Source organism: Rhyacophila brunnea, unplaced genomic scaffold (assembly GCF_057557595.1).
Source record: "Rhyacophila brunnea isolate RB1 unplaced genomic scaffold, BYU_Rbru_1.0 scaffold_12, whole genome shotgun sequence".
NCBI lineage: Eukaryota > Metazoa > Arthropoda > Insecta > Trichoptera > Rhyacophilidae > Rhyacophila > Rhyacophila brunnea.
Window position 1 is genome coordinate 41,413,463 of NW_028232774.1, and position 21,475 is coordinate 41,434,937.

At 33.6% G+C, this 21,475-nt stretch overlaps 1 protein-coding gene across 1 annotated transcript in view; it reads right to left on the bottom strand.

Moving 5' to 3' along the window:
- Positions 1-21,475, bottom strand: part of LOC147078188 (uncharacterized) — a 1,208,676-nt gene that overhangs the window by 477,828 nt on the left and 709,373 nt on the right. The window contains exon 3 of the mRNA XM_085961301.1: positions 1,972-2,017. The gene's annotated coding sequence lies outside the window, so the exon portion shown is untranslated. The remainder of the gene's footprint in view (positions 1-1,971; positions 2,018-21,475) is intronic.

The following is a 21,475-nucleotide window of genomic DNA, read 5'->3' on the forward strand; positions in this document are numbered from 1 at the left end:
ATGAATTATAATATACATTCCTTGATCATTGTCTAGTTTCTGTATAAAATCGTAACACACGTCTATTTATTTCATTCGACAGTGCGGCGCCCAGTTGTCCCAATCCCTACAATAAGTAATATTTCGCAATTATATTTCTCAATTAATGGCCCGATTTTAAACATTATGATTAAATAAGTTCAAAAACATGACAGTTATTTTATTGCATTAGGCACTAATATGAGCGAAAAAAATGTTTTATAGTCCTGAAATACGTATGTATTTTATAATTTAATTTCTAAGAAAAATGATACTAAAATATATGCAAGCAAACGAGACTTCGCATAATATAAATATCAAAAAATCTGAATTAACTCGCGGAATACTTACCGCAAAGTACAAATGCCGTCCAAATTAATGTAAGGGCATTTCTCAGGCGGTTTGATAAATACGCGGCGGTACTTCCTCAGGGGAGCGTCACAGGTAGAGACAAAATTTGGGCAATCGCCGTTCGCCGTACCCTCCACGCGCCGTACATTTTCTTTGACATTTAAGGTGTTCCAGGCGCTCATATTATTTTGGCGGCAATTTATAATGATTCAAAGTTAGAATGTTGCAGATAAGAAAAGGCAGGATTCGTAAACGTTTTGATGATAATATTGTTAGGTATACTTAATAATTTCTGAACCGAATAAGTATGCAGTGCTCTTTGTGTTATTCAAAAATGTTGACATATACTATTTTAATTAGGCGCTCAGTAACGACATCCTACACTCATTGCTTTAGCAAGCAAATAAAATATATTTTCACACCACATACAATATAACAAAGACTTTATACACTAGATATACCTTTAAATGTGATATATACGGAAAACAAAAATAAAGGAAGTGGGTTACTTGTTAGGTGTGGCTGTAATGAGGTACAATTCTCGGGTGTGGATACATATATATGTAATTTCGGATCTTGTTGGTTTAAGGGAAGCTAGCGGCAAATATTTTTTTAAAATAGCCAATATATTGAATTATTTGATAGGTTTGGTTAGGTTAGGTTTTATTCTTGAATTCATGAATTTTGCCAAAATCGGCTATGAAAATTGGCGCGGTTCCCGCCTGTCACGGTTCCCGTAAACCGACTTGTACCGTAATTTCTAATATTTACGTCTGTATCATAATAATCATATTATTCATTAAACTTTGTCACGTAAACGAAATACACATTCAATAGTAAAGTTGTCACATCTGAGGACGTTCATAAATTTATATTACTTGTATTGCCCGATCATCATCAATCAGTAAATCATAATTATTGGTTTCAATGTATAAATCTATGGCGACTGGCTTTCGAATTCCCATGTTATTGTTCTGTTCTGTGGTGACCTTCTATTGAGCCTAAAACGCAAGTGTCAAAATAAGCATCATCGGTACCTATAAGAAAGGTCAACAAACTTGATGTACGGCGCAGTATGAAAAGTGCATGCTGGACATAACGTACGAAGATAAACAATGAAATAATAAAATTTTAATTTAAATATATACCTATATACAATCGACTTAGTTAGGTAGGTGAGTACAATCGTTTTTTGATACACTTAGTAATTTATATTATAAGATAATATGTAGGCGTAGTTCAAATCAATTTTGGATATAGATATATTTGACCTAAAAATGTGGCAGCCTTGCAATTTGAAATATCTAATTTGAATCCAAAAAATCAAAACATAATAATAAATGTAGATACAATTCGACTCGATGGTTTTGAGGTTTGTCTTGATCATATTTGGATTTACAGACCTCTTGTTCGTTATACCTGACTGTAGCGGAGACAACAGCGCCACGCGAAGAGGCGGCAAAATGGCAAAGTTCCGCGAAACTGGGCTTATTTCAATTTGAGTGCAGAATAATTATGTAGAAACTTTTATTTTTAGTGCCCCCTTTCGAGCGTATAATGGGATTATGATGGAATTTATTTAAATGCGAACCGCTTGCTTACCTTGGACGCGAGATTTGCACAGGCAATTCGTGGGGCTCGAATTAGTCTGAAAAAATAAAAAATATTCGATATTAATTATAAATAATGGACAGTAGATATTTATAATTATAATTATTCGGCGTAATCAAAGATTGATAAAACCTTAAAAAGTCAAAATTACTAAAGAGTATGTCATTGAAGTGACGCTAAGGTCATACGGGACACCGGTGTCGCGCTCGTATATAATAAGGAGGCCTTTGTATTCGAATAAAAGGACATTTGTATTATGTTTATGAACGCCCCGAGCTAATCAGTCAAAGCGTGTCCGGTACACTTTTCCGTCGGCCGCTACGTTCTCAAGCCGCCGATACACATGTTAGCCAGTTTTACGTTCTAATTTATATCGCGAAATTATGCGTTGACTCATTAGCTCTGGGCGTTCATAAATATAATACAAAGGCCCCTTTATTCGAATACGAAGGCCTCCCTATTATATACGAGCGCGACACCGGTGTCCCGTCTGAAACGGGGGCAAGAAGAAACGTGTATACTGACTAAATACATAATATGTAGATAAACTTGATGATGCTTCGAATTTCTACCTCTCTAATACATAGTTAAAGTCACTGAGATTACAATATTATGCTACATGCAAATATAGAAGAGGAATCAATTTAGACAAGCCTTCATCCGGTAATGGATGATGCTGATAATGACGATGATGATATAATTGTACAATATAATACTTTTTTTCTTCTTGGTTACATGTAAATTGTACGTAAAACATTTCACCGTGGCACAGTTCGCCGTGAGCTTTCAGTCGAAAAGAGATGAACGTATACCTACTATAGGTACTGTCTCCAATTTTAATGATTCAATATGAACATTAATTCAATTTTCATAGCTGATTTTGGCAAAATTCATGAATTCAAGAATGAAAACCTAACCTAACCTCACAAATAGTCCACAATATCTGCTATTTTCAAAAATTGTTTGCTACTGGCTGCCTGTAAAGTGTAAACCAACAAGAACCGTGTTTAATTTAGACATGAATTCTATGTCAGTACCATACGACCCAAAGAGGTTGGACGGTCTTTAATGTAGGTACGGCCATATATTTCCTAACCTAACCTCACAAATAATCCACTATATCTGCTATTTTTAAAAATTGTTCGCTGCTAGCTTCATATAAAGTGTAAACCGACAAGAACCGTGTTTTATTTAGACATGAATTTTATGTCAGTACTATACGACCCAAAGAGGTTGGACGGTCTTTAATGTAGGTACGGCCATATATTTCCGATACAACATTTCATGGTGAAGTGTGATACGGTGAACTGGATACTTACAAGTTTCCGGACACGACATGCAGTGTACATTTATATTATATTAATGGTGTATTTCGATACAGGTTATTTGAGAAGATACATAATATGTATATACATTAGCCATATCGCTTTCAGTTTTCAATTTGTTCGTATTTTACAATTTGATTTTTAGAAAACATACAGAACTGGAGATACAACATATTATGTGTACTAAACCATTGAAGTTATGTGAACATAGAACCTCAATTAAAATATTAACGACCAATATAGTAAACTAATGATAAAAAACTAACCGGTGCGTATAGAGTCTGAATACGTAAAATTAAATCATTCCAAGCATGTAGAAAAGAGGACGCAAATAATAACTGTGCACAAAAGGTATTTGGAAAAAGATCGTACCTATTTACCCCGACATACCCGACCCAGGGTAGCAAAGTACGCCACATATCTAACAAACATAACGAAAAAGTTAAATAAAAAAGACTCCGAATCGTGTTCATACGGAAAAGAAACCGGGGAAACTGGGGCTTCCGGGTATTCTCTTTTGAGGGTTTTTTCAGCGTTTGAAACTTATTTTTGTGTCGTCCGGCGGGGTTTTAGCACCTGCCTGGAATTTTATTAATCCCGCTTGTGGGGAAAAAGTGAGCGCCGGTTTTAAAAGAACATGTAAGATTTACTTTGTGGGGGATGATTTTTAATTAAAAGAAACATCACAGAAATGTATAGGCGGAACAAAAACGCTTTTGAGGTGCTGCAGAAATGAAAACATAGCTATTGAAGCTATACAGGAAAGAAAACACATTCAATGGAGTTTAGAACCTTAAAATGAATACAAGTAAATGAATTCGCTAATTTGTATAATTATGCATACACAATTAAATATGCCGTTCTAAGCCAAGAAGATGTATATACAATTTAGGTATTGTGTGAATTTCATTACGAATATAATTTCAGTTTAGTTTTTAAGTGAAGTGTCACCAGACTCAACTTGAAGAAACTTTCAGTCAGCAGCGTATTAATCCAGTTTGATGACAATGGTGATATACGTATCTAATTAGATTAGTTATGCTAGAAATAGATTACGTCAAGCTTTTTGTCATTAAAATAATATAATATATTAATGTTGAGTTCATGATCATAAAAAAAAATAATTATTAAGTAGTTTTAGATATAGCTACTTTAGATATAGTCACTCATACGAGGATTAGCAACGTCCATTATATGGACCACAATTCCGATTTTGATTTAACAAATCAATATGAAGTCCAAAAGTATCGAGGGATACAAGATTACTAAAACACCGTCGCAAGGTACAAATATTGATAAAATTTAAGGATCAGTGAAATTATGTAGCAACGAAGAGAGAAGCTTGAGGTGGTCTTCATTCAGGAATAGATTGAAACAGGTTGCTGATGACGACTTTGACCACAGTATCATACATATCTAAGTATAGGAAAAATTCTTGTAAAATCTACCGACTCAACTCAACTATATTATCTAATACAAAACATTTTTTTATTCAACTAATAATTAACATAATTTAACGGCCCACGTGCGCCATGTAGGTCAAAATGGAGCTTTTATGGTATTTTCAGAGCATAATCCTAGGCATTCCTTAAACGTTGTAGATAATTTATTTGTATAATTTTGAAGCATTATTATGCTTTATATTTATTTTAAACATTTGATGACTGCATCAAGTATTTTTATTACATAAAATAGTATTCTTTTAAACCTCTCGATATAATGTTTTAGAATATAGTCATATTTCAGTACATCCATGTGCAGTAGTGTTAAGATTTTTTAGATGTATTAATTTTTAAACGCATTTATAAAACCATTAGTAAAATTGTTTACTATTTAAACAATATAAATATTTACTTAACTATTTCTTTTATCCAACGGATAATTCACAAGATTTAAGAATGTACCATTCCAATTATTGAATATACATAATTCTATTACAAATAGAAAAAATCTTTTTTTTTTTTTAATTGTGTAGGTATGTTCAATAATTAGAATGGTACATTCTTAAATATTGTGAATTATTTGTTGAATGAAAGAAATAGTTAATTAAAAATTATTAGCAAGATCAAGTAAGTTACATCATAAAAATATTGGTGAAAGCCGTGACGTCAGTTAGTAATTAAAGTAGTAGATAAATAAACAAAAATCGATTGCCAAAGTAGCTTGATTTCGAAGAGCGCTGATGAGCAGTTATTAAAAAGGCCAATAGTTAAAATTTGTCGCTATTAGTACGTCGCCTTGTAGCATAGAGGATAAAGCGCGGACGGGGCATAAACCCAGGAGATGCAGGGTTCGATTCCCTGCCGGGGTGGCTTAGTTAAAAAAAAAGATTTTTTCTATTGGTTATAATATACTTTCTCAGAAGTATTTTTGAAAATTATGTATCTTCAGAAATATTTACGATAACAAAATATATTTATAATCTCTGTGATCCCAAATTTGACAAGAATTAGGCATTTTATTATTTTAAAAAATGGGCACGATTACCACATTTGAAGATGGTTCTAAAGATACTGATTATAAGCTATGTCTTCCATAATCATTTAATATCTGGCATACTGTAAGTTCATAGATAGGTCATTATGTTAATACGTTTATCATAGAAAGTTATGGAACAATGTAATCAGAAAATTGTACAGCATGCGCATATCAAGCACATTTGGTATTATTTTGGCAAACAGATAAATATACGAGTATTTCACGAGTGGCCAAACTTTGCGCTCGAATTGGGCTTATGCCGCAAAGTTGGATAAAGCAATGAATGCCGTGACCACACACGTCAGTGGAGTACGGTGGACTGTCTGCCCCAGATTTGACATTCAGGGATTCTAAGTTTATTTTCACACGATTGCCTAGAAAATACCAAATATTATTTCATAACAATGGTACAATATGTTCCCAACTTAAATGACGTGTGAATGAATAGATTACCATGCCATATTGTCATTTGAAGACCTTAAGTCTGCCTACTGTATATCTATATTATATGATTAAATTTGTCTGTATTATTTTCATTGCCACAACGCTAAAATAATACTTTTATGCTACTCGTAGAATATTATATACCTACATTAGTTATGTTATAGAGAAGTATAATATATACCAATAGAAAGTGTTGACTTCAGTTATGTTTCATCTCAATTCAATATCAGTTAGCTCATTGGGTCTAGAGCAGTGGTTCTCACGTGATATTTAACTGTGGCCGCACAATTATTGACATTGACAGTTCTATGGAAAAGTCTGGTGGCCGCACCAAATTTCACGTTTGTTGTGATTGAAAAAAATAAAGCTATTACTAAAAAATGGATCAATTTTTTTTATAGCGAAGTCCATTTAATAACAGACATTTGCAAATTTTAGTACATATATATTTATTTCAAAATAATGCAAATGGATATTCCTCAATACTTCTTTTTTCCAATGCGAACCGCATGGCTTCTTCTACGTTGACATCTGTCAACTGGATTCGATATTTGTTTTTTATGAAGTGCATTACACTAAATGATCTTTCACAGTATACATAAGTAGGAAAAATCGACAATATTAATAAAAAAAATTATTGTTGCCAATTCTTTGAATTGACTTAACTCTTGGTCAACGTATAACTTCGACCGAAAATTTTCAACCGTGGTATTATTAAAATGGTTTTTAAGTACTTGGTCATGACTCATTTCCAATAACGCATATTAAACGTTAGCCCAGTTAATTAAATTAAATACTGGAAATTATGTTGGTGGTCGCAACAACAGCCGCACATGAGAACCACTGGTCTAGAGTTACTTTCCGCTATGACAACTAGACGAGTACTATCTTAGTAATGATTTTTAAAAAATCTGAAGAAATACACGTATATTACGGCTTGTACCTAATTAACCAATAGAAATATCACTTAAAACTACCACTAATATCAACCTAATAATTATTGTGAAAACCTATATTACATAACGAAGTAACTACTGATTAATATCTTCTAAATTTTGTAAGGAATACAATATAATTATCTAAACTATACAATTATTCTATAATAAATCATGCAATTACCTGAAATTCACATAATATGTTCTTATTTATTTGTATGGGTTACCTTGTTTTAGCTATAATCAAGTGAAGAGACGCTGAGAATGTGATTTGTATATTGATTTAAGATTTTTACACTCGTTAACATAATCGCTCGCCTTGGAATAGAGCAAGCACGTATACCTCACGCGTAATATAACGCCTGTAAACCAAAAAAATCCAGCCTATGTGACATTCCTAAAGGGTAAACGTGCATAAGCTGACTCTTAGATTCCCTAACAAATGCCAGGATTAATTTTGACGCGCATGAAAGCCGCCAACCCACAATATTACGGGAATCCAATAATCTTGGCTGACACACGACACCTGATAGCTAAGTCGTGTGGCATTCTTTAATCTTTTACTGCCAGAAAAATATTTTATCAATACTAATAATATAATATAGTGTTTACTATTTTTACAGGAAACTGAATGAATCAAAGTAAAAATAATAATAGGCACTCATGTATATTTTAATATTACCTAATACTATCGACAGAAGGTACTTGATGCAATTTAAATTTAAATTCTAATGGATTTAAGTTTTGTAATATTCCATTTGAAATGTGCACTCGTCAAAAGATAAATACACACTGATAACGAATATCTACAATTATGTCTATCTTACACATGGTGCCTGAAGATGGGCGAACGGTGAAACCCGGGTCGCAAAAAACGACTCAAATGAAATAATACAAAACTTAAATCCAATAGAATTCATGTATATTTATTTATTATTATGGTTTACTTAATACATATATGTATAATGATTATAAACATTAAATTTCAAGTATATAAAAGAGAAAAAAGTATTATTTACGCATAGAATGATAGGGATAGAATGATTATAACATCCACCAGTATAAATTGTCTACTGAGTGAGGGCGCCACGTGCTACCATTTGACATATTATCATTCAATACTTTTTATACTATGTTGAGCTTAGTTGCAAATTCGAACACCTGACGATTAATGGTGGTATATCTTTATAAAGATATATGAATATTAGAATGTCTCACTTATTTATTAAATTTGAAAGCTTTTTACGAGCGAATGGATATTTTTTTACTGTGGAAGAAATTAATCAACACACAATTATATTTTTTAAGTCGACCTATCTACGTTTTGGGATAGTTTTTGGTTAATATAATCAATGGCAATTTGTACACAATAACAAAATTGTCGTTTAAATATATGCATTATAATATTCACTTACAAATTTATTATTCCTAAGTAAATCGACCCATTAATACCAAAATAAACCATCGTATCTCCACACTTGACATCTTGATAATCCGATACGTGGCGCCTCTTGACAGTCAATAGTAAACAGGTCACACGTCTCTAACTAATTATTTACTATCACGCACCCCCTACAATTTCCCCTAATTCGATAAACGATACCGAACACCATAGCGTTATTATTAGACGTAGAAAAGAAAACAGACTTAGGGAAAGAGCGTAAGGCGGCGAGAAATGGAACTATTTTGACGTTTCATATGCCAGAATAATAGGCTTAGCTCTTTGTTGCCCCCGTCCGAATAACAATGGGTCTTTGACATAATATTCTGATAAATAATTATTATGGTATACTTTGTGGATGGATATATGTATTATTACTTAATAATACGTTATTGGCATGGTAAACCAAAAAGGGTTTTGAAACTAGGTATTTTCTCACTGAAATTTGTATGTGATTAGTTGGATTGTGATCTATGTCATAACTCATAACATAAATGGTCATTTACCGCAATAAAAAATAAAAGTGATTAAATGAATCGAGTAGGAATATAAATATCTATGTTTATTGATCATAATACTGAAAATAAATACAAAAATATGTTGTTTTTAAAAAAATGAATAGACATGTCCAATTTTATTATCGTTCTCCCAGAATCATATTTGAATAAATGAATATCATATTCACAGTATTTACGGTAATATAAAAAAAATGCAACCAAAAAATAATAATAACATTTGATTCGATATTGCAGTTTTTGAAATTCCTACTTATAAACATTACCTTAGTTGAGACACGGTCTAAAAAGATCGTCGCTAGGCGATGCGCGGATTGCGGGTCGCGGGTGCAAATGAGGCATGTCAAACCAAATATAATTTGTCTTATAAATCCAACATGTGTCCATTTAATGTTCTGTTTATTGTTTTATCAGTAACAATAATAATATATTCATTGACATGTTTTCTTTTTAAAGTAAATGGGTAACGTTTTAAGTCATCTTTACACGATTTAAGAATTATTACGGCCGTCGCAATCACGAAGCAAAATGACGTGTTTCCAGCTCTACATTCTCTCTCCGAATGGGAGCGAGTGCAAAATTTCGTCGCGCCTATGGTTGAAAATTATTTGCCGTTTCACTGATGAATCACCTGAATACATATCGACTTACAGACAAATTGATTATAAATTCAAAGTTTTAGCTTTTCTATAAGGATAAGCATAAATTACATAGTTTTCCAGTCTTAGTATCTAGTATCCACATGCTTTATAACATGAGTCTAGGGAATCCAATCTCGAGCCAAAATTCTGATCCCGGTATTTCAGGATTACACTTTGGACAATCCCGGGATTGGCATTTTTTCCATTGTTAATATAAATTTTTTATATTTACAAATAACATTGATAAAATCGGTCAAAAATAAATCAAGTATAATTTATACTATTTAAGACATTTATTGTTAACATTGTATACGTTCAATCTTGAAAATGCATTTAATGGAGTAAATAATATTGTAATATACTTAAATAATAATGATTGTTTATGAGATTGCTGTTTCTGATAGTAAAGCAAATCATGGTGTAGGTACTTATGGCCTTTCCACTTCATAAATCGAATTAGTCAGCCAAATATGAAACTGCCGTAAATCATGGTAGAATTACATTGTTAATAGTGCGAAGCATTGTTTTTTCCAATCTTATGTGAAAAAATAAAATGAATCGGCAACTTACACATGGGTATAAATCAAACTTCATTCAAACTCAGTTTATTTTTAATGTAGTTATTGGCTATTAAAATTATTTTTCTGTTATATTTTCGTTTTTATTTTATTTTCCATAAAAATTGATAAAAAAATCAATCCCGAAAGTTTCGAGATTATGTTTACCAATCCCGGGATTCATGGGTATCGAAAATAGCTCGGGATCCCGGGATTGGAATCCCTAGACATGACGTATAAAGCAAAACCCGGCTCGCTAAGCCGTTCTTTATATTAAATAAAATTGTACAGTTATTATAAATTCGAATCATATAATATGTTTCTATAGGCCTAAAAATCTGTGATATTTTAAGATTTTTAGAAGTAAATTCATGTTTCTCGAATTGCTATAAACGAGCACATATTTTGGTATGTGAAAAAAGGAATGGAATTTTTATTTTATACAATATTAATAAGCCCGAATATGCTGAAAGGCGAATTATATAATATATTATGTGGAAATGTATAACTTTTGAATAGTCTTGACTCTTGATATTGTAAATTACTATGTTAATATGTATGTATTATGTAATGAATTATATACCTCAGTCGAGGCATGGTCTAAAAAGATCGTGGCTAGACGATGCGCGGATTGCGGGTCGCGGGTGCAAATTACGCATGCCGAACGAAATATAATTTGTCATATAAATCCAACATGCGTTCATTTAATGTTCTGTTTATTGATTTATTGGTAACAATGTTTATTGTTCAGGAAGACTGTAAGTGACATTGTGAACAAGACCGCATTTGCGGCATGGCAGGCGAGGTGGACCGCCTCCCCCAAGGGGCGGCACACTTACCGTTTTCTTCTAGACGTATTCTGCAGGCACCAAACTAGAAGACTCCAACCTTCGCACTGGATTAGCCAGTTCCTCACCGGCCAGGGCAACTTCGCTGCCAGACTCTACGAGTTTGGCTTGTTAGTAGATGGGCCGGGTTGTACCTGCTGGCATGACCACCAAGATGTTGAACACATCCTCTGGGATTGCCCGCTTATGGAATTCGAACGAGCGGAGCTGTTTGCCAAGGTCCGTCATCACACGGGCCCAATTGGTCATGGAGATCTGGTAGCAACCGAGGCCAACTTTGCGGCATTTGAGAAATTTGCAGCGTCGTATGGGGAGCGGGATAGTCCCGACTCTTCTGTAGACTCATCCATTTCAATTCGTGACACTCAGTATGCGGGTACACAAGGCGCTTAACGTCAGCGCACAGCAGAGCCAATCCAAAAAACTAACATTTTCTTTCTTAACTTTTTTATTTAAGCACTACGGTGCATGGTTGCAGCATCAGTCCCGTGCGGCTCCGTCTCGGGACGGAATGAGCACTTAAAATCACTTCTTTCAGGCAAGTTTAAAGCGTCATAGAAAGCGGCCGTGCATATCCACGGTTGTGCATATATGACGGGTGGTGGTGGGCACTTTAACGTTGTTCTATTAGTAACAATAATAATATATTCATTGACATTTTTTTCTTTCTAAAATAAATGTGTAACGTTTTTAGTCATCTTTACACGATTTAAGAATTAATACCCCCGTCGCCATCAGGAAACAAAAGACGTATTGACACCTCGACGTTCGCTCTCCGAATGCCAGCGAGTCCAAAATTTCGTCGCGCCTATAGTTGATTTTTTTGCCATTTCACTGATGTATCGTCTTAATTATATTTAATTACTGCTACAGACTTAGGGAAGTAGAGTATATTAGAGGGGCCCTTATTTAACTATCTTATTATTTTATTGAATTTAACAATATGTATAAATTCATATATATCACCAATAAGCCAAATGAAAAGTGAACAGAACTTCAAATATTTATCCCATTGTGCCATATCATTTGGCGATATCACATTTGGTGGAAATATAACGTGAGAATTTTTCTTCGGAAATGCCCGATCGACGCGTGACAAAATTTTTCTCTCGCGATGGTTTGCCGCGAAGATTTTCCCATTCTCACAAATCGTATATAAAGCTCCCACGTGGGTGTGTTGGGAAAATGATGGGAATTTTGCGCAAAGTGGATTATTTAAGATTAATTCTTTATAGAGGAGATAGAGGAATTCGAGAATTTCTTTTGTGTACAAATATTGCAAGGTATTTTATATTTGCAGGGACTTGGTAATAATATCGTGGGTGAACAATAATGTGCGAGTAAAATCCATAATAATATATTTTCAAAATGTATTTATTCTTTCATTGTTATTGCCCGTTCCTTGAGTGGAGCAAATGAGCACCACGCGGCGCGGGCGCCTTTTTGAATCTATGTCAACCGCCAGTCTAATTAATTGCATATTTTTACTCATAACACAATCCCTAGATTTCATTGAAATTATATCAATGTCACCGATGTGGCTAATTTAAATACTTTTTCATTATTTACAGCACAAATTAATTATAGTGAATTAATGAAGAGGTTATCCAACACGTGCTATGAATTTGACAGTCGTGTCATATTTTTTCATCTAATATTCGCGCGAATTTTCAGATGAAAGTCTACTGAATACTGGATCGTTTTTCCACCCCACAGCATACTACGAAAATGGAAAATTTTAAACGGTTTTACTGCAAAAATTATGGTCAGAATTCGGTAGGAATCATCGTACAGCTGAGGACTGTGTTCGCAAACTGATTTTAAAAATAATGTTTGAGGTTTTCACGGTTGTTTTTTTATCGTAGTAGACTTTTGGGTTTCCACTGTGTTGGGCTCGTTGCAGAGGCCATTATCAAGAGATGATATTATGTTTTACGATGAAATGTAGCGTATGTATATGAATGTAAACGTTGCTCTAAGAATGTCAAAAAGAATCCGATTAGCTAAGGGCAATCGTTGCTCAGAGTAATCTGTCAATCGTTGCGACCAGATATACCGGCTCGAATATTGGATTTGCTGATACTGCCGGAAGCCATGACGTTTTTAGCTGTAATCCATCATCCCTATTAATATTTTCAGGGTTTCAGGAACGTCGAAAACGTCGAGGAGAGAAGGAAGAAGGACACACGGTGGAAACCCAAAAATCTACCACGATGATTAAAAAAAAAAAAAAAAAAGACTGATAGCATTTTGAATCGCCTGACACAATATTGTGTACATTTGTCATGTACATGTCCAGCCCGTTTACGCAATAATATTGCTACTGTGCGCAAAAGTGTGGTCGAAGGTACAGAAATGTCGATTACAAGAAGTTTGCAGTAACTTGGCCTCTCATACAGTTATAGAGCTCACTATGGTGAATTTTGTATAACAACCTTCACCTACCCCTATGAGATCACCAGAACAACAATGAGGTCACCTCACGTTGTACCGCAATGCATCGACACCTGCATGACTCAATGAACGTTTTTTTATAATTTTCTACGTGCCTACACATTTTCGACGCATGTCAAAATCGCGTGTTTTTTGTTTTTAGCGGTTGGCACTATGTATTTTATATAACAGGGATGGCGATACTATGGCAACAAAATGTTTTTTTTAAGTTTTACAAATAAATATATAAGTAGGTACCTACATACCTATATAATACTAAAAAATAACGATGGCATAGCCATTTTTTTGGATTTTCATACATTATGTTTACCAATCTATGCGCAAACGGAAACGACGAAATTCATGCATTAATATGACAAATCCCATTGTATAAAAAATTGCAGGCAAATTCTTTTCAATAATAATCATTATGTTTAACGAATATATACAATCGCATAGGTCGGTCCTTACGGTCTGGGAATTAAAAATAAAAATATTCAATCAACAAACCTTATGAAATTAATTATCGGCAGTCATTCAAATAATTTATATTAAGTATAGCATTTTATTAATAACAAGTAGTTATTATTAACTGCTTGTTATTTTGCCTCAAACATAAAACACAATCTCTAAAAATGGAAAACCGTTCAGTGATGGAGAATATTATATGTAAGAAGAGTGGTTTAAATGCTTCCACGACCTCTTTGACTAATTGGAAAACAAGGGAAAAAATTCAAAGACTAAAAGATATGCCTTCGGCTAGAAATACAGAGAAAGATTGAATATCAAGAATGATCATATAAGAATGTTGTCTATTATATTATATGGTCTGCAGGTTGGATTCTGATCAAAATATTATCTATGTATTTTAATATCGCAAGTACTAATTTTAACGTACGCATACGTAGAAACTGTTAAATTAATTGAAATTAGCATGAAGAATGAATAATAATTCAAAATACGGATACATTAAAGTTGGCACTCTACAACTACATCGTGGAATTAACAGAGATGGTGATCGTTCAAAATATTCTGCAAAATGACGAAACCATAGACTAAATTTGTCGCTGTGACAGTACCTGAGGTGCATCGCAATATAATCACAGCTTTACGGTAAATGGCGGCCACTATACTTATACAAACGATAACTGACTTTTTGTGGAATCAGATGATTTTGATTTGGAACATGGGGTTGTTACAGGGTGGAACAACATGGCGTACATCTCGTGAAACACCGGCTTTATTATGTATAGAATACAAATTAGTCCCAGAACTTGGACAACCCTTTAAATATTCGTAAAAAAATACTTACTTTACAAGTCCTTAGTGAGCCATCTAACATTATCCTCAAAGTGAATTTAGAAAATAAAGAAAAGTCTTTTCGTAGCATATATGCATACTTACTGTCGTATTTCGGAGACAAATCGCTAAAAGAAATGGAATTAATCCGAAAAATCAAATCATTATATTTCACATTGTAGTAGGTATATACAGTAATAATATAATATACATGAGTATACTTACGAAAAATGATCCGTACAATCTGTTTTCATGATGATAATTTATCATTTTCCTTCTCACCCTCTCTACATATAAAAAAACTACCACGGTGACAATAACAGTATCGCCGTCAGCGTAAAACCTCTCAAAAAATATAGGTCGGTCCTACTGTCATTCCAACACGAGCCTAATGGACCGCGTAACTGAATCCAGAGACTCAACATCTCTGTCAATATGCCTGATGAAGACAAAAGACTCGTGATCCGACAGATAATGTGATTCATCACAGCTGTCACTCATCGGCGCACTAAACATGATTCACTTGCCGTGATTACTAGGAACGGCTCATTCAAATATTGACTCTTCTGATTGATTCGTTTTTTGTAAGCAAGCAAAGAAATTTTACCGCAACACAGTATAGGCGTGTTCGAGGAATACTAAATAATGGTATATTTCAGGAAAAAGTCTTTGTTTACAAATCACACATATTTGTTTACGAGTATATATTACACGCATTCCTAGCGTTCTTCAACAATTAATACCTTACCAAATCACACTGAAAAAATATGTCTAAAAAATTTAAGATATTAATCTCTACCTTCGAATACATGTATTTAATAACATAGCTCAATTCAATATATCGTCTATTCAATTCTAAACTATCCTAAACACCAAATCATAAAATGTGCAGGAAAGCGAAATTTAGAAATAATGAACCTATACTTAATTCGATTTAGTTCTGTAATATCAAAATAATAAAAAATCATTTTTTGTGTTTCAAATTACAATAAATTTTGGGGAATTTTTTCCAATTTCAAATTTATGAAAAATTCAATACATTGGCAAACAATGTCACTTAGGATACTTAAGAAGTGGCATGAAAATAATTGTTTCTTAAATTCAATATAATCCTATGCACTTAAGTTTATACAGAAATGTTGGACATTTCATAGAGAATCGATTGATGTAAAAAAAACGTATTTCGAAAAATTGCCGTTTATGATAGTTTAGAATTGAATAGAGGATATATTATATTAGGTGAGTTTATATATTATATAAGCGAGTTTATATGTAAGTATAGTTTTTTAAAAATAATGTTATAAAAAGGTATGTACCATGTAAGAGTATTATTAAAGACTAATATCTCATTAGTTAACTCCATTAATTATTTTTCTTAGAATTGACGCTTTACACCTCTTGAGTGTAGTATTTTTATTGTTTATAAAGAATAATGATCTAATATTAGGTTTTGACGATTTATTATAATATGCTATAAACTGCATTGTTATTAATAAGATAGGGTTTTTACTAATTCGGTTTTTTACTGAAACTTCAAGTATTCATAATTTGTTTATTCTTTTTTTATGACTTTTGACTTGATAGGTAGGTAATGGAGTTTTTACCTACTTTATTGTATTGATTTATTATAAAAGCTAGAGTTAAGAGTGTTCGTTGTCAGTGTGTGTTTAACTATGGTGAGTGTATACGGCGCCTGAAGATGCCGAAAGGCGAAACCCGCGTCGCAAAAAACGACTTAAATGGAATAGTACAGAGCTTGAATCTATTAGAATAGCTCAATTCATTTTCGTGTGATAGGTGTATCGCCCACAGTGTTGAACCACGCTAACCCTTTCCCAAATTACATTTATCTTTTTCTACCCCTACCATATCATATTGCCAGCCAATAATAGCATATTATATATTACAATCAAAAGTGGTATTTTCCGATATACGTTTATATGTAACCATTCCAAGTAAATGCATGCACCGTTTATAAATAAATAAAAGAAATCAAAGCGCTCTATTTTGATATATCATTCTATAGAAGATTAAAAAACAAATAACTACCTATTTCATCTTCTGTCACTTGCCTACAAACTATGTTCATATGTCAGAAAGAGTAATTTTTTAAACAAAAAAAAAAACTATATTTATGATACATTTTCATTCTGTTTTTTCCGAAGTCAGTTAGTTCTTAGAAATATTGATTATCTAAGAAAATTGCATGTAGAATGGGCAAGCCAACCAAGTAGCTTCAAAGAAATTCAAATACAATACAGCAGCATAATATACAACTATACCAAAGTGATTAGACCTACCTGCAAGCATGTGATAGTACTACTGGTCCAGCAGAATAACTTGGGCGCCCTCAGAAAATTTTATTATAGAAGTATGTAGGAACGCAACGCACAGGACCGAGAGAAGTGGAATCAGCTTGGAGAGGCTTTCATCCAGCAGTAGTTAGATACAGGCTGTTGATGATGATGATGAAACACCGAGTGATAAATATGTTTTATAAGTATATTCTATCAAAAATAATTATTCTATACATCCTATACAGGGTATTCTTCAAGTTATGTTGTTTTGTTTCATGGTTACATTACCAGATAAATTTTGCTAAAATTGTCCATAAGAGAAACCTCAATAATATATAAAATAATATAATTAAGTAATCTAAATACATTGTAAAATTGTAAATGATTGATATTATGCATTATACTCGAACATGTGTCATGGGTATTATAAATCTAAAAATATAAGTCTTTTGAATTCATATTTATAACATTGAACAAACTTTTTCGTATTGTGAGCCTCGCATTTACAATATATTTCCATTTCGATACACGCTTTGCCTAGTTTATTCCGAAGAAAAGTAATGTGTAGCTCACATCTGTCTGATGAATTGAAACATGTCGATTTCCAAGTTAAAGAAACGAAAAAAGAAATAGAAATCCGAATAACGGTCAGCTGTCAAAGTGACTTCGTAATTCGTTGCTTATTTTATTTATCTTTTTTGCCTTTCAGTATATTCCGACAATGGTACGCCAAACAACCTCACAACGTGTTTAATACAAGAGGAGAAAGGGCAACAGAATTGATTACCGAATCGGTATAAGAAATGAACTTTGGTCGTATTAAGTGAAATAAGAAATGAGATATGAAAAAGCGCTGAAGAAAATTTGATTTGGAAAAAAAAAACAAACGTCGATTGATATTGGCTGGCGTAGCAATGATGAAATTACAAAAAAATAATAACTAGTTTCATATTGTACTATAATTGATTTAAGTATTGTACCATTTTTTAACCTTCTTTGTAATAAATTAACTATATAAACAAAAATTAACTATATTCTTTGTCTAACCACTAACTGATTTTAAGGCCCCCAGGATAAAAAATAAATAAAACCATAAACTAGTAATAATATTTATGTAGATCAGTGGTTCTTAACCTGGGTTCGATCGAACCCCATGGGTTCGGTGAGTCAGTCTCAGGGGTTCGGCGGAGTTCAAGACACACACCCGACTCATGATTCGTGATGACATGCCCCGCTTGGCTCGATGAAATCATTGAAATTCAGCAGAGCCAGGTTCAACAGCAACTCTTCAGAACAACAACGCTCTCAACGTTTTGTGCACCAGTAAAATATAAACCTATATTTTGAATTTCCAATTAAGAAGGGTTCGGTGAATGCGCATATGAAACTGGTGGGGGTCAGTACCTCCAACAAGGTTAAGAACCACTGATGTACACTAAGCACTCTTTGTTACTATAAAATATTATTAATACAGAGGACCGTATCCGGAAATTTGTACGTGAACAGTTCACCGCAGGACACTGTCTTATTCGTGCGCCGCAGTACCTACGTGAAACATGAGTTCGTGTAACATTAGGGCTTGCGCAGACAGAGAGCGGTCGGAGTTCTGCGTTCAACCGACCGTTGACCGCTAACGTTCAGGGACAGCAGACAGGTGGCGGTCAACAATAAGCGTTCCATTTGTTTACAAACGTTGTACTGACACAAGCGCTGCATAATGCGAGACCTCTATATTCCGACTGCGAGTGGAAGTGAGAAAGCACCGCTGTTGCGTACTCACTCCCCGTGTGGTTTCGCTCTATGTTGTGTGACTGCTCAAATTCCTATGACGGGACTGGACGGGAGGTACGGCGTTCTTTGTAATTCCGGGCATAGAACTCCAGAACTCTAGCGTTCCAATTGACCGGCGCGGTCTGACCGCCGGCTGTGTACCCATACAGTATGAAGTCCATACAGTACAAAGAACGCCGAACTCCGAACGCGGAACGCAGACCGCCTGACCGCGCTCTGTCTGCGCAAGCCCTTAATCAAATGACGAGTTCTTCGTTGAACATTTTACCGTGAAGTATATTTGTACGTATGCTACAACATGTGGAGATGTCTTTACTAGGTTAGGGTTAATCTAATTGGAACAGTACCTACTATTTGCAAACTGTCGCCGCATTTTGTAAGATACGTACAAATGTATTCCACGGTGAAATGTTCAACGAAGAACTCGTCATTTGATAAAATGTTATACGAACTCAAGTTTCACGTACTGCGGCGCACGAATAAATGTCCCACGATGAACTGCATACGTACAACTTACATGTAACCACAGAGAACACCGATGATACAAGTACATAGTAATATTAATTTATTTTGTTTTGTTTTGTGTAGAAGTGCGTATCTCTTTTGACTAGTTTTGTTATATGCACTTTGATATTAATTGCGGAAATTGTGTTATGCCTTGGGTAATATTTTATATTAAATTTGTGAAAAATACGTATCTTTTTAATATCACGATGATTGGATTGGACAAAATCGCCGCTGACCGGAGCTCCACAACGAGAATAATTTATGTCCACATTCATTAAACTTGGTATACTCCTACTATAGGTATACCTGGAAAAGTGAACGGTGCCAAAACGCCGTGGGTCATCTTGAATAATAGGTCTGACGGTCGCAGATCGGCTATCAACCCCAATCATCAGTGTATTTTACAAGGTTTTTATTAGCTCGTATTCTTGTTTGTCCAGTACAAATCTTGCAATCGATTTTTAACTAACTTCCCGACTAGCTAGACATTTGAAAATTTTAGAATATATCAGAACACGAAGCCAATGCATTCTTTTAATACTTTTAGCCACCTTTAAGCAGAATTGAATTCATTTTCAGTTAATTCTGTTTTGTATGGAAAGTTATTTCAGAAAAATCCGTAAAAGTAAAAGACTATTATTGGTTGCTAAGGGGGTGGTCCTAGGTCAAGTTTGAACATATTGAACATAATAATTCAACAGAAAATTCAGAAACGTTGTATATAAAAAGTGTTTTTTAGCTTGTAATTATTTCTAGATATCTACCATGCGATTGCTAGAAGGAGAAAGTTCTTGGCTAGGGCGAGGCCTTGGTAATTACGTCAACGATGATGATAAATAATTTGGTAACAACTAAATTAATTGTCCAATCAGACAAACAAGAAATAAAATAACTTTATTATGTATATGTAAAGATGGTAACAGGGATTCTTGGATGCACCGCGTAGTGAAAATATACTCCATAAGAATAATAATATATGACGTATAGTAACGAAACAGTTATTTAAAAAAAAATGTAATATCTACAAAAATATATCAATATACCTAGAATATATAAAAAAATTCAATATGAGTCTAATTTAAATTATACTATATTTGAACATACATAATTTCGAAAACGCTTCTGAGAAAATATATTATATAACCAATAGAAAAGATCTTTTTGAAAAAGGTAATCGAACCAGCATCTCTCGGGTATCGCACCCACGCACATAGTGTACTATGCTAAAGGAGTCATACTTAATTACGACAAATTTTAACTATTGACCTTCTTAATACTCACTGATGCGCTTTCTAATTTTAGCTACTATTTGGCGATCGACTTGTGTATTTTAATCCTAATAATATTAGATCCTAATAGGATCATATGGGCATCTAGAGTAGATATTTGTATTACAGATTTTATTTTTTTACGAGAAATGAATGTCAGCCACTTGCTTAACCTATTAGGTCCATACCCTGACTCACGCACAAATTGAAAAACAATGTGTACTTGCCAGACCCAGGATTCGAACCTGAGACCCACGGCGTGATAGTCCAACGCTTAAGTTGCGCGGCTACCGTGGGTGTCAAAGTAGGTATTACTTTAATTACTAACCGACGTCACGGATCACTCAAAGATTTTTTATTGTAACTCACTTGAACTCGCTTAAATCTTGTGAATGTATTATTATATTAATATCAGTAATAATTAATTAATATTGTAGAAACAAATATAATATGTAAATCATAAATTATAATCTAATTATTATAAATATGCGTTCGTGGCATTCAATAATTTATACTTATAATAATTACAAAAACAATAAAAATATTTATTTGGGTGAGAGTCAACAGTTGCGCCTGCATTGTGAAAGCCGAATGTTTGCATTTCTAAAAATCTTCGGACTGGCAAAAGTTAGTAAGTATAGAAGTTTTGCGAAGGGACGGGCACGCCTTGCATATCCGATTACAGCCAAATTTATGCAAATTTTATATTAAATTAA